Source organism: Hippocampus zosterae, chromosome 15 (genome assembly GCF_025434085.1).
Source record: "Hippocampus zosterae strain Florida chromosome 15, ASM2543408v3, whole genome shotgun sequence".
In the NCBI taxonomy this organism is placed as follows: domain Eukaryota; kingdom Metazoa; phylum Chordata; class Actinopteri; order Syngnathiformes; family Syngnathidae; genus Hippocampus; species Hippocampus zosterae.
Window position 1 is genome coordinate 12235135 of NC_067465.1, and position 12843 is coordinate 12247977.

A 12843-nucleotide genomic window follows, 5' to 3' on the forward strand; every position below is an offset into this window, starting at 1 on the left:
TAGACTGATACCAGTATTCACCCTTTGGGTACTCACTGATTCTGAGTATTGATATCTGCAGTATTTTTGATATCTAAAATACTCTGTGATGCAGATGATGATTTACCGATGTGTCGAACTGACATAGTATTGCGCCAACTACTGGTGAAGAGGACTCAATGTCAGATTTTGTTTGCCTTAAGTGTCAGTGGCTGGTATCAACCCCGAGCACCCGATACCTTCAAATAAGGCTGGTGTTGGCTTGATTCTGATACCTGGTACTGTATCAGTACTGACCTATCTCAATTTAAGTTTTCAATTGAACTAATCAAAGTAAGAGGTGCACGATACTTTACATGTTTTTTAAAATTTCAATAAATATTAGAGAACGTTACACTTTAATGTTAAAAGGAGACGTTTTTTAAGAATCACTGCAGTATTTTACCAATCTTTTTAATTATTCAAAAAATTTCTGAGAATATCTCAAGATTATTTTTTATAAATAAACAGATTTGATTTATTATTTAAATACTTTTTAATTTTTGAAAAATATTTCAGTGCAATAATGTTTTTCATTTAAATATGATTCGGTTCTCACTGTTCTTTCAAAATAATTATTGGTGTACATTATGATTTTTATGTTAGGATATGGAAATATTTCACAAATATTTCCTTTTTTGCGTGAATAAAAATTTGTCATACGCAGGCAGTGGACCAACACCCACATCGTCCATCTTTTGTCATTATATGATGATGCATTTTAGATGAGTTCATTTGATTTGGTTGCGATATTATCTCCACATTATTGTGCCAAAAGGTCAAGTTTATTTAGGAGATTCTGTGGATATGAAATGTCTGCACTTAGTCACAGAGCCATCCATCACACAAATATCGAGGCCCAAGTGCGCGGCCAGCCAAAGAGTCATGTGAATAAATATTCAACAGCAAAATATTTTCCCAGAAGACTTAACAACACAGTCAGAATCCTTTGGGTGGGGAGGCTGGCAAACGGGAACCACAATTATCAGCTTGACTGCAATCCATCGGAGATAAACACCCCTCCCTCCGACCAAAAAAAAAATGTTTTTTTAATGTAAATCCCCCTCAGCACACCCTTCAATATGGGTTTTGTTGTTATTGCACCCACGCTGCCAGCAGAACCATTACACTTCACACACTCACCCACACACAATCCCAGACACCACACACGCACTTGACAAACACGGGAATCACCCAAAAAAACTCGCCAACTCTTGTAACAGATGGCACATTTTTGTGTCATCACGGTACTCGAGCATAACAAATAGTCAAGTGTTTTCAAAGGCTCTGCGATCAAATGCGGCTGGGAGAAAACGCTATCACACACACACACTCACACACACACACACATCTGTTGACTCAGACTGACAGCAGCAACAGCTGGACAGGAAGTCACGCCGTAGCACATACGTTTATGATTGTAAATGCTGAGAATGAAGCGTTAAGTTAATTGCCGTTCTGTGTGTTTAAAGATTTTTGTTTAATGCTGAAAAACAAGCATTTATATAAATATGGTGCGCATAAAAAAAAAGTCGAGTTTGAAAGCTTGATACTCAGCAGTCACCAAAAAAATAATAAAGCACAACGTATTGTTGCGACTAATGCTGAGAATCGAGCATTGGTACAAAACGCTGTGTTCGTTTATGGAACAGACGACTATAAAAAGCCAATGTCTATTATTAATATGTGCTTTGGGGAGACGAGTATTTCCTGTCTCCCCTCCCTTCCTGTCCCATTGGCATTCTCGCGGCCGGGGGCTCAGAGTACTGTAGTAAGTGAGTGTGTGTGCATTTGCGTGAGGGGGGATGCGGGGGGTCTCTGCATGTGTGTCACACAAATGGAAATATCAGCAGATTGTTCCTACTCTGGGCCCTCGGCCGAGGGCCTCGGGTGTCAAAACAGTCGCCACTTGTGAAACCGCACGGCATTTCCTCAGTTAACACTGGAGCCCTTTGATCACTTTTATTTTGGAAAACTTTGAATTCCACCCCGCCCCCATCCGCCCACTCACCTCCGCGCCTCCCCCCCACCACACCTCCTCCTCTTGGTCTCCAGGATGCGGGTATTAATTAGAGAACAAGCTGCTCCAGTCAGACCTCCAGCTGAGGGGAATGTTTCGCTTGGCAAAACACAGTCTTTTTTTTTTCCCGTAAAAATGACATCTCAATGGTGTCACGTGACTGACCGATACGAGCTCATGATGCGTGTCCTCAACGCGACCCAGACGGACCACGCAGATTAGCCCGTGTTCCCTTTGGAAACACAAGACAAACAATTACAGTAAGAGGCTGCCAGGAGCGCTGATGGATGTTCGAAAGATTCCACAAGGGCACAAATGGTGATCACGCGTCAGTGGGAGAAGGAGGAGGCATGATGTTGGCTGCTGATACTTGGAAGCTTGTCAGGTGGATGTCACAAGACTTCAGCATGCTTGACTTTTGCCTCCTGGAACGTTTGACCCACTTTGTTCAGAGCAAGAGACAAACATGTGGCTTTGCGGAAAGACAAATGTTTACGTTGATCTCTGCCAAGCACACAAAAAAAATGAGGCAAGTGGCCACGTTTTGATTAGCTGTTACCTTTATTATAATCGGCACTCGCTGAGGACGCACCATTTCCAGGGTTCGTTTTTTTTTTTAGCAAATGTTTTGTCACACGCTTTACACGTTGAAATGTATTTTGAACACATTGGAAATGTAATTGAACTCAGACAAAAAAAAGAATCAATTCTAAGGAAAAATGCTGGGAAGAGTACAGTGCTGTGCGCTGTGAATACCCTTAAAACTCATTCACTGCCATTGACGACTATTACAGTGCTGCAGCACACCCCGCGACCCTTATGACCCTTATGAGGATCGGCCGGGGGTCGGCAACTAGAGCCGCGTGTGGCTCTTTTGCGACATCCAGTGGCTCCCTGGAGCTTTATAAAAATTGTTTGAAAATGGAAAAAGATTTTGATAGTAGGCTAATAAAGCTCAAATAGATATAGATACATCTTACAGCTCCGAAAAAGGAGAGCTGTGGTGTTGGTTTTTTTTAAAACAAACACTTTATTTATGCTTTTAAGAGTCGCGACAAACACAGACATGTCTGCCTCCGACTCCGTGCCTTCTCTCTTCTTGTTCCACTCATGAGGCGTTCAAAGACAGCCTCCGAAAAACAGAAATTAATGATCGGTTCACTGACACTAAGAAAATCGAAAATAATTCACCAAAACAAAAAATCAAGCAAGGAAATCACACCAAAAAAAAATCCAAGGCGCCTGCTTTGTGAACACACAACAAAGGAATGAATAAAAAACTATTCTGCAACAGTCCAGTCTACATACATACAGCAAGTGTTTCCTTCCTTGTAGGTTTTATAGAAGGCTTTTATTTTTTTGTGGCTCCAGAAGATATTTGTTTTTTGTTGTTGTTGTTTTTTTTTGTCTAATAAGGCCCTTTCAACATTTTGGGTTGCCGAAAATGGATGGATGGATGATATTTAAGATAAAAAAAATATCCTCCTCGCTGGTAGCGTTTTCTAGCACAGTAGGCTGTTAAGAAAATAAATGTCCATACAGTGTGTGTTTCCGAAAATATTGAAACATCATCGTTTCCCCAGTCCCTCCCACTTGTTGTTCCTTTCCTCTCGAAGTGACCTCCATTATGGAAATGTGAGACTTGGAGGAATCCTAATAAGCAGCTGGCAACAGGAAGACACATACATAAAGTTGAGAAGGGGCTGACGAGCAAGGACAAAAACATCAGCATTTGTCACAACCACAATGGAGCGCGTAAACTTCACATTCATCTCTAGCCTCCAGCAAACCATCTGCCTTTGACAGCAGGTGTGCACCTGGGAAATGAAATGCGTCTAACACTGCTATGCGGTACGGTATTCTTCTTTTGGGGGTGGGGGGGAAGGGGCAATGCCTTTTATAAGGTCACAGGAGGGGGAAGGTTGCCAGGTTGGCTACCAACAGCAGCAGGAACCCTCAGAGAGAAGCTGCAAGTGAGGATTTTGGGAGGGCCGCCTGAGCGTCATGGTTACCTTCTTCATTTGCTTTTCCCACCAGCGGGCAGCCTCACATTTGCTTTTCGCAGGATTTTGGACCTCCTCGGACAGACCCTTCCACTGGGCATCCTTCTGCAAAAGGCCTTGCAGGACAATAAATGAATCATCTTGTGCACGGCACACAACAAGCCTCAAGCGTGTGTGTGTGTGTGTGTGTGTGTGTACGTTCTGGTGGGTAATTGCAGGCTGGCCGAGAGCACAGAGGAAGGGATGTGGGCTAAAGTTCAGCTCATAATTAAAGGGACCTGATGTGGGCTGCCCATATTAAATACTGTTTATTTCCAAAGCCATCCACACACCATTTGAAATATTGCACACTCCGCTCATTGGCGCGCTTTTGATTTCCTAATGACTTCTCCTCAGCTAATCAAAGTCAAAACAAAAAGCCCAATTGCTGGAGTCAGCGGAGGGTAATCAAATCAAACAACCCCCCGCCCCCCAAAAAATGATGCAAACTTGACAATTATATCCTGTGCAACAGATTTGTTTTTATCCAAATATACTCACAGCCTTATTTATTTGCTGACGTAAGAGGTTCAAGTTAAACCTACAAGCACAAATACAAAATTTTGCCTCAGCATTATTTCCAGAAATACCATTTTTTAAAAATAGATAAATATATCATCCATCCAACTATTTTTGATCCACTTATCCTCACAAGGTGTGGTGGAGCCTATCCCAGCTGTGTTCGTGCAGTAGGTGGGGGACACCCTGAACTGGTTGCCAGCCAAATGCAGGGCAAGCATAGACAAACAACCATTCATGCTCACAATCCCACCTCGGGACCATTTAGAGTGTCCAATCAGCCTGCCACGCATGTTTTTGGAAAATGGGAGGAAACCGGAACACCCAAAGAAAACCCACGCAGGCACGGGGAGACCATGAAAACTCCACACATGAAGGCCGGAATCGAACCCTGCCTGCACTTCTGCACCGTGAGGCCGATGTGCTAATCAGTTGACCACTGTGCTGACCATAAATATATCAAAAAGCCAAAATATTGAAAAAAAATACATTTTAAATTACATAAAGCTGTTCAATTACAATACTTATACAGTGATATAAAAGCAAGCTAATGATGGTTAATATTGACCAAAAACCAGAAGAACAAAACAGCTCACGCATCCAACCTATTATCAGTCTTACACACGTCACAAGTGTAAAATGAAGTTCACCAGTGTAAACCGCAAAAAAAAAAAGAAGAATACAATACTTTATTGTGATACTGGACATAGATTTACAAACTTCACAAAACTGTGTAACTTCTTTTGGAATAAACTTTTTTTAAGTAAAAAAGCAGAACCCTTGAAACAGACACTTGAAGACCACATGAGGTATGCCAAATTGAAACAAAAAATCTCAACAGAACTGAGTTTTTTTGTTTCGATTTGGAAATGGTGAAACAATATCACATCAGAACACCCATGAGTCAAAGTTGAGGCCCTACGCCCAGAACCGGCCTTCCCTTCCGTTTTCTGTGCCTTGCCCCTTTTTCTTGACACTCCAAGCATTCTCTCTCCTAGTCCAAGCATACATAAATGCGCTCATTCACGTTTAAGAACAATGTGGGCGCACCTCCTGCCGACACAATGGCAGGAAGAAGAGTAACCTTCCAGCAAGGTTGACTTCCAGCGTGTCCCCCGTGTGGGATCCGTTGAGTCGCTGCAAAAAAAGGAGATGACGGAGGCATTTGTGGCACTCTTCGTTAGCTGGGAAGATTCCCCTCATAGAAAGCAAGGTCATCACTTCTTTTTAAATCCGGACAGCTCCACAAAGGCAAAATGTACAAATAAGAAATATGAAAGAGAAGAAATCTAAATCGACCATAAGTGTCAATGCGAATGGTTGTCTATATGTGCACTGTGACAGACGCCAGCTCGTCCGCAACCCTAATGAAGATAAGCGCGACAGAAAATGCATTAATGGATCAAGTTAAGTCTGTTTAATGTCCTGAACGAGCTGAACAGTTTGACTTCGGTTTAAATCAGTCTGAAAAAGTGTTCTTCAAAGTGTTTTTTTTTGAGCAGTCGTTTGTGTTTGTGTGTGTGTCACTGATAGTGTAGTGGTACACTCGCTTGACTTGCGTGGGATCGGTTCCCACTCAGTGACGGTGTGAAATGTGGGTGTGAATGGATGCTTGTCTCTATATGTGCCCTGTGACTGACTTACGACTACTTCAAGTGTGGTCCGCCTTTTGCCCAAAGCCAGCTAGCATAGGCTCCAGCAACCCCCGCTGCGACCCTGTTCAGGATAAGCAGTGTTGAAAATGGCGCTAGATAGATTTATTTCGATGCAGGCGGCCCGGTGGGCGACTGATTAGCACGTCGGCCTCAAAGTGCAGAGGTGCAGCGTTTGTTTCCAGCTTTCCTGTGTGGAGTTTGCATGTTCTCGCCTTGCCTGCGTGGGTTTTCTCCGGGTACTCCGGTTTCCTCCCACATTCCAAAAACATGCGTGGAAGGTTAACATTCGAAATTGTTCCAAGGTGTGAGCGTGAACGCGGATGGTTGTTCGTCTCTGTGTGCACTGCGATTGGCTGGCAACCTGTTCAGGGTGGGATAGGCTGCATCACCCCCCGCCGTGACCTCTTGTGAGGATAATTGCATCAGAAAAGGGATAAATGGATGGATATTTATATGTGTGTTCATTTTTTTTAATGGGAAATTGCGGTAGTTATACTTGTTTTTGTCGGCTAGAATCAATGGGAAAAGATATGCCGTATACTTACCGGTATATGTATCTAAGTATACTGCCTATCAAATGCTGATAAATGACATTCCATTGTGGTCCGTAGTTGCACAGCCGGCGTGACGACCGCAAAGGTCAGAGTGGGTCAGTCGACAGACCGCGCAACTTCTGCCTCGCCCTCGTTGTAAAGGTGAACTCTTTCGACACCGCTTGCAAACCTCAGAGCCTCATCAATATTCAAATGTGCGTCGGCAGCATTTGTGTGTTTACAAAACACACAACGACGTCGTTCCCTCCCGTGGGAGCGATCCGCTCTGCTGGAACACCAAACATGCACACACACATGCCTCGTGTCATTCTATTGTCTCAATTATTATAGAAACTGTAAGCATTCACGCCACAGGACACTTCTGCTATCCTCTAAGTTGATGTTTTTTTGTCTGTAGATAAGGTGAAGAGGTCAGAAATGTCTTTTCTTTAATGTATCTCACACCTCGGATGGCTGCAACTTCCTTTGAAGAAGGCCTTAATGCCTTATATCGATCCGATTTGAAACGGTCGACAAGGTGACCTTTGGGGCTTCAGAAAGTATTATGGGATGGATGCGGACTGTGTTTGCTCTCCCGTCACTTGTTCTCCCTCCTCCTTTTTCTCATTTACTTTCATTGGCTTTAGCATGCAGAGACTATAAATCATGTCACCTTTGAAGCTCACGCTCATTGTTTCAAACAAGGACCACTTGTCTTCCTGACCTTGAAATCGAAAGCATCAAAGCACGGACGTCAAACACAGGTCACATTATTTTATATGACATGTTCGGGCAAATCACATGCATCTACCGTATTGGCCCAAATACAAGACGGTATTTTTTGCATTAAAATAAAGTGGGGATCGTCTTATATTCGGGGTCTAGACATTATAGTCATTCACGACGCTAGATGGCGCCAGATATCTTGCCAAATTTTGAAATTGCCTTCCCTTTTAATAACATTGAGAAACAACATTTTAGACAAATTTGAACAACACATTTTTTCCTTGACTTGTGATTTCCAAGGCTATCTATGCATTTATTGTGTTTGTAATAACGCATTGACACGAGTGGACATTGAAATGGTTTCTCGTTACAACGGAAACCAACAAGAGGATAGCGTTAAGTTGGAGCAACGGCAATAAAAATCCTAATGACTCAAGTTAAGGGCGTCTGCTTGCGAGGACTTCTGGATTTGTACAAATGCTCGCGTGCGCTACTTCACACATGGCGGCTTCTATTCTTATTCATATCAATAATGCAGCGCAGTTAGACTTAAGATGGATTCACCTGCCTGAATATCCAACACGCAACCATTCAGGTTCGTACCGTACTTGCTGCACGGCTTTAAGACCGTGCGTAATTGTATTTTTGTTTCGTTAAAATGTCTCATATCTGTATTGTATTTCCACACAAATTGTCCAGGGGCGTTTAGTAACTCATTTGCATCTGTCACAGGGAGGACTGTATTTATACAAATGGATTTAAATGGATTATTCAAATGGAAGAATAAAAAATAATCAACGCCTTATGAAGGTTGTACAGTTTGGTACTGATCCTTCGTGAAAGTGCTTTCAAGTTAATTCGATTCAATACGAAAGCTTGAAATGTGCACCGATGGATACTCTGACAATGGCGAAACCAGTTAGAAAACCCGCCTGAACACCGGCTCTCTAAATTGGTTGCTTGGCTGCGTCTAAAATGAGCCGACATCCTCTACTCTTGTCACTCGGTCGGAGGAGGAAGTGACCGTGACGAGTCGGACGGAAAGGCTTGAGTGCTACGCCGTTGGCTATAAATAACGGAGGGCTTCGGCTCTTAGTGCGGCGCTGACAAATCCAATAAAAAAACGGCTATGTCCGAGCTGCCCGTTGCAAAGACAGAAAACTGACACTGAGTCACACGGCCAGCCAAATAAACCTGGCTTGACCATTCCTTTGCCAGGAGGTTCGCCCGTCCACCACACCGGTGGCTCGTGGTTCCTTGGTAAAAGCCGTCAGCTGCTGCCATGACATATTTGCGGCTTCCGTGGATCCGGCCTTCTGAGAAGCTGCGTAACGCTCTGTTGAGTACCCAGGAATACATCCATGAGTCACTTGAGTGAATGAAAGAAGAATCTGTTAGCCCGTTAATGATCACACACCACGTTGCTTTAATTCAGAGCGTACGGGAAGCGGAACGCCAGCCGTGGAAAACAACTTCAGACTTCTGAGCCTGATCGCATCAAATAGGAATGCCCTGATAATGAACCGTGGGAAGATGCCAGATTGGCGCTCCCGTGACAAAAGCCCAGCTCATGGGTGATGTTCATTTCCTCTGACAGCAGAAGCATTACACAAGACGCAGTTTGTCTTTTTTAGAACACGTTTCAGGGACCTTGACCAAATTTCTGTAAGAATACACAAAGGTTAAAGAATAACAGCTTCCTTAACATCAATGTCCAGACTGCAAATGAATGGCGTTTGCTTCAAATCCGTTTGATGTGGACTGGCAACAAATCTAGTGATTTTTCTTTTGTTTTTGTGGAGCTGTTGGACGGTTCACTTCAGATGAGGAGATGCTCACATCTCCGTGTTCACATTATAAATATAATACCACCACTGGCTAATGAAATAGTAGCCAAGCGCCACACAGATGTGATGATTTGTATTTCCACTCCTGGAGGCAGCACTTCATCAGCAAGATGTCTAATTAAACTTTGTCAATCGATGTAACACTGTGTTGCATGTTATCACCCAAAAAAAAAAAATCCCTGTGATTTCGCTGAACATTGGAATACATGCCAGTTAAAGGAAGCTAACACTGGTAGCAATTTTAGCTAACTGTAATCTGTATTAACACTGCAGTTCTGCTTCACTTTTGGCTTTGACTCGAAGATTCCTCGCTGGCTTTAACTGAAACCTCAGAAGGGCTTATTTAAAGACATGGTTTCAGGAATAGGCAGAGGAAAGATTGACTTGGTTCTTTAATGCTTGATGGTTGTGCCAGCGCTGTTCAGACCAAAGCATTTGTTTACAAACCATTAAAATGTGTCTTTTACATCACATGTTCTTTTAAAAGTGACATTTGATGACCCTTTTACGACCATGCAAGCGCAATCTCGACAGGGAGGGACTGAAAATAGACAGACTAGCGCTTGTTAGAAAGTATCTGTGTATGTTTGCGTGTGCGGTTGTGGGCATAAGGTAGCTTGATTGTTCTCGATTTGAAAAGAGAGAAATAACGTCACTGAGATTTTTGCTTTTGTCCCCTGTCGTGCATTCAAGTGTTCCATTGTTGTCTCCCGAGTCGTGCAACAGAACGAGACTGACATTTTGATTCAAAGAATCTTTTCAGGGAGTGATTGCTCAAGTTTTAAATTCTCAACAGTTCACTTAGTGTAAAGTCACTTCCTGTGCCAGACGCCCTGAGATGACATCACTGTCTGGTTTCAGCTGGACTGTGGTAGAGCCAAGCACAGTTAAATCAGAGTGTGTAACTAGGGAAAAAGTATGGGCGGGCCAAGCAAGCACCCATAAAGTGTGGAGACAAAGCAAGTGTGGGAGGCCTAAAGTTGTAACAGACGGCATAACTAAAAGATTTTCTGTTTGTTTGAAAGCATTTACTGAGATGTAGCCCGGAGAAAAGTTGATTCTTCTCAAAAGAAATGATGGCCTTTGATGGAATCCCTATTTGGCCCTGTAATTTAGGTGCATTCGCCAAACAAGCGGCGTGTAATGACATCGAAGAGAGAATTCAACATGTCAGGCGAGGAGAAAGTCAAACATCAAAGTTGTTCCGCCGTCGCGCTCCGTGTCCTCTTTCATCCGGGAGGGGGCTCCTCGCTCGCTGTCGGGAACTGGATGGGGTTTCAAGTTTGCGCCACAGAGAGAGCGAGAGAGAGAGAGAGAGGCCCCAGTATGCGGAACGGGATAAGGACGAACGGACGGGTGGGAGTCGTCGGTGGGTGCCGTGAGCAAAGCGCAGCAAAGCCAAGCCGATCCAACATCTCAGATGTCCGATAACGTCACAAAAGACAATTGAGCGTTTCAGGCTCGGCTCCCCCGGGAGCATCTTTGAAGTGGGAACAGTGGAGGCGACGCGATCTAAAAAAAAAAACCTCCCACAAAGGCACAGTGAAGGCAATTCTTATTAACAGACTTTTCAGCCAGCAAGCAGTTCAGCTTATTTGACGCTCTTTCTACTGAACAAAGTTGGCGAGGGGGCCAGTTTTGAAAATAAATGAATAGAAATGCGCGGGTTTCATTATTTTGACCCTGGCGATTAGGTTATAAATCGGATTGGGGTAGACTGAAAAGCTGAACTTGGTTGCCAATTTTGTCGTTCGTTGGATAAATTTGATGTCAACTTTGAAAACAGTGGTGGTGGTCGGATTGCTCAGTGGGTAACGATGCTGACTTTGACCACACGGTTGGGGTTCAAATCCGAGTCTGGGTGAACGGCAAGATCCAAGTTGGGTATCCGACTGATTAATGATGGCGAGTTTTGGGGTAGGTAGTGTAGTACGGCAATGCTTAGCCCTTGGATGGATGCCGCACTCCAGAAAACCACGATGCTGGAAATTTGCATTGCTGCACGCAAAGTGATTTAAAGAAATATGACATCTCGCCGTTAAGCATGAAAGTTGGTGTGTTGACAGCGTAAGTTATTTTAGTATTAAAGAATGAGCCAAAACAATTCGGTTTGTTGGAAGAAAAATGAAACAAAAAACACGAGCTTTTATGGTTATTGACTGCCTGCTAAATCAGTCTAATCTTTTGACTGGAAAAGACACAACAAGTAATAAAGTTTATTTACAGATATCTTGTGTTCAAGTCATGCCAGGGCCAGCAATAAATTAAGATGTTGTCTTGAACCGTTGCCCAAGACATATTGCTATTGGGACTGGTCAAGAAAAAGAAAGTGAGAGAAGGGAACTTTCCCAAGCACATTATTGCGGTTTTTGTTTTCCACTTCACGCTTGTGGAGTCATCAGTGATGTTGCTCATGTTCCAGGAAATAATATGGAGGTACCACTAAACTACCAGCGTCCTGAATCCATATTGTAGACTCATCGCATGAGTACCTGATCACTTTTGGGCACCTGACTATAATCACTGGGTTATCAACCGCAGTGGTAGGGTACCGAAAGGAAGGGTAGAGTGTGTGTGTGTGTGTGTGTGTGTGTGTGTGTGTGTGTGTGTGTGTGTGTGTGTGTGTGTGTGTGTGTGTGAGATCAACACTGACTTCATCCAAGCCACAGACTCGGTGATTGTGAAATGAGACAATGTCCAATGACAAAGCGACCAAAAGTTCAGCCTGTTGCCAGACACGTAGGAGCAACTGGCTGTGTTGAGTGTTTGTATAACGTATCTCACAACTCGTTCTCCACAACAACAAAAAAGACAAAGTGAAGAGTTTAAATTTGCAACGTCAATACCAGACATGCTAACAATTAGCCTAGGCTGTTATATTTCTTCTACTACAACTCATTCCTCTTCTTTATATTTTCTGGCAGTCTGGAAGCTCCGTGGCCCCACGCTGCCCCCCACAGGTCAGTGTTGTTACAATGCCAAACATCTGGTTCAAAACGATGAGAAGCATGAACGTGATTTTATTCCCCCCCCCCCCCCCTTGCCGTGTGTGGGATCGCTCGCATTTTGAAAATCATGCAGATCTTGCTTCACTTCGTCAAAACAATCAGATGAGGTCTTCTGATCTCCACTGAGATCATTTCGATATCCTCCCTTCCTGCATTCCCGGGCTCCTTTCCCTCCTCCTCTTTTCAGGCTGAGGGAAAAAAAGTTCAATGACCTCTCTGTGGCAACCAGCTGATTTTCATGGAGAGGAATGCCAGGAATGCATTGATGTGGGGAAACAAACAAGCGGTTTGATATGAGCAAGAGGGAGCGGGCGAGCCTCTCGTTAAGCTACTCTGCTGTCTTGAGGAAGAACGCGCACAGAACTTTAGCGTGATGTCACCAAATATCTTCATCGAAACATTCTTCAGCGATGAACCAACACCATCGGACGCCATTCGTTTAGCTTTTGTCTGTGTGGGACGCACATCTGTTTGA

At 43.6% G+C, this 12843-nt stretch overlaps 1 protein-coding gene across 1 annotated transcript in view; it reads right to left on the bottom strand.

The window, feature by feature from the left end:
* Window positions 1–12843, bottom strand: part of bcl2b (BCL2 apoptosis regulator b) — a 31049-nt gene that overhangs the window by 3640 nt on the left and 14566 nt on the right. The window lies entirely within an intron of this gene.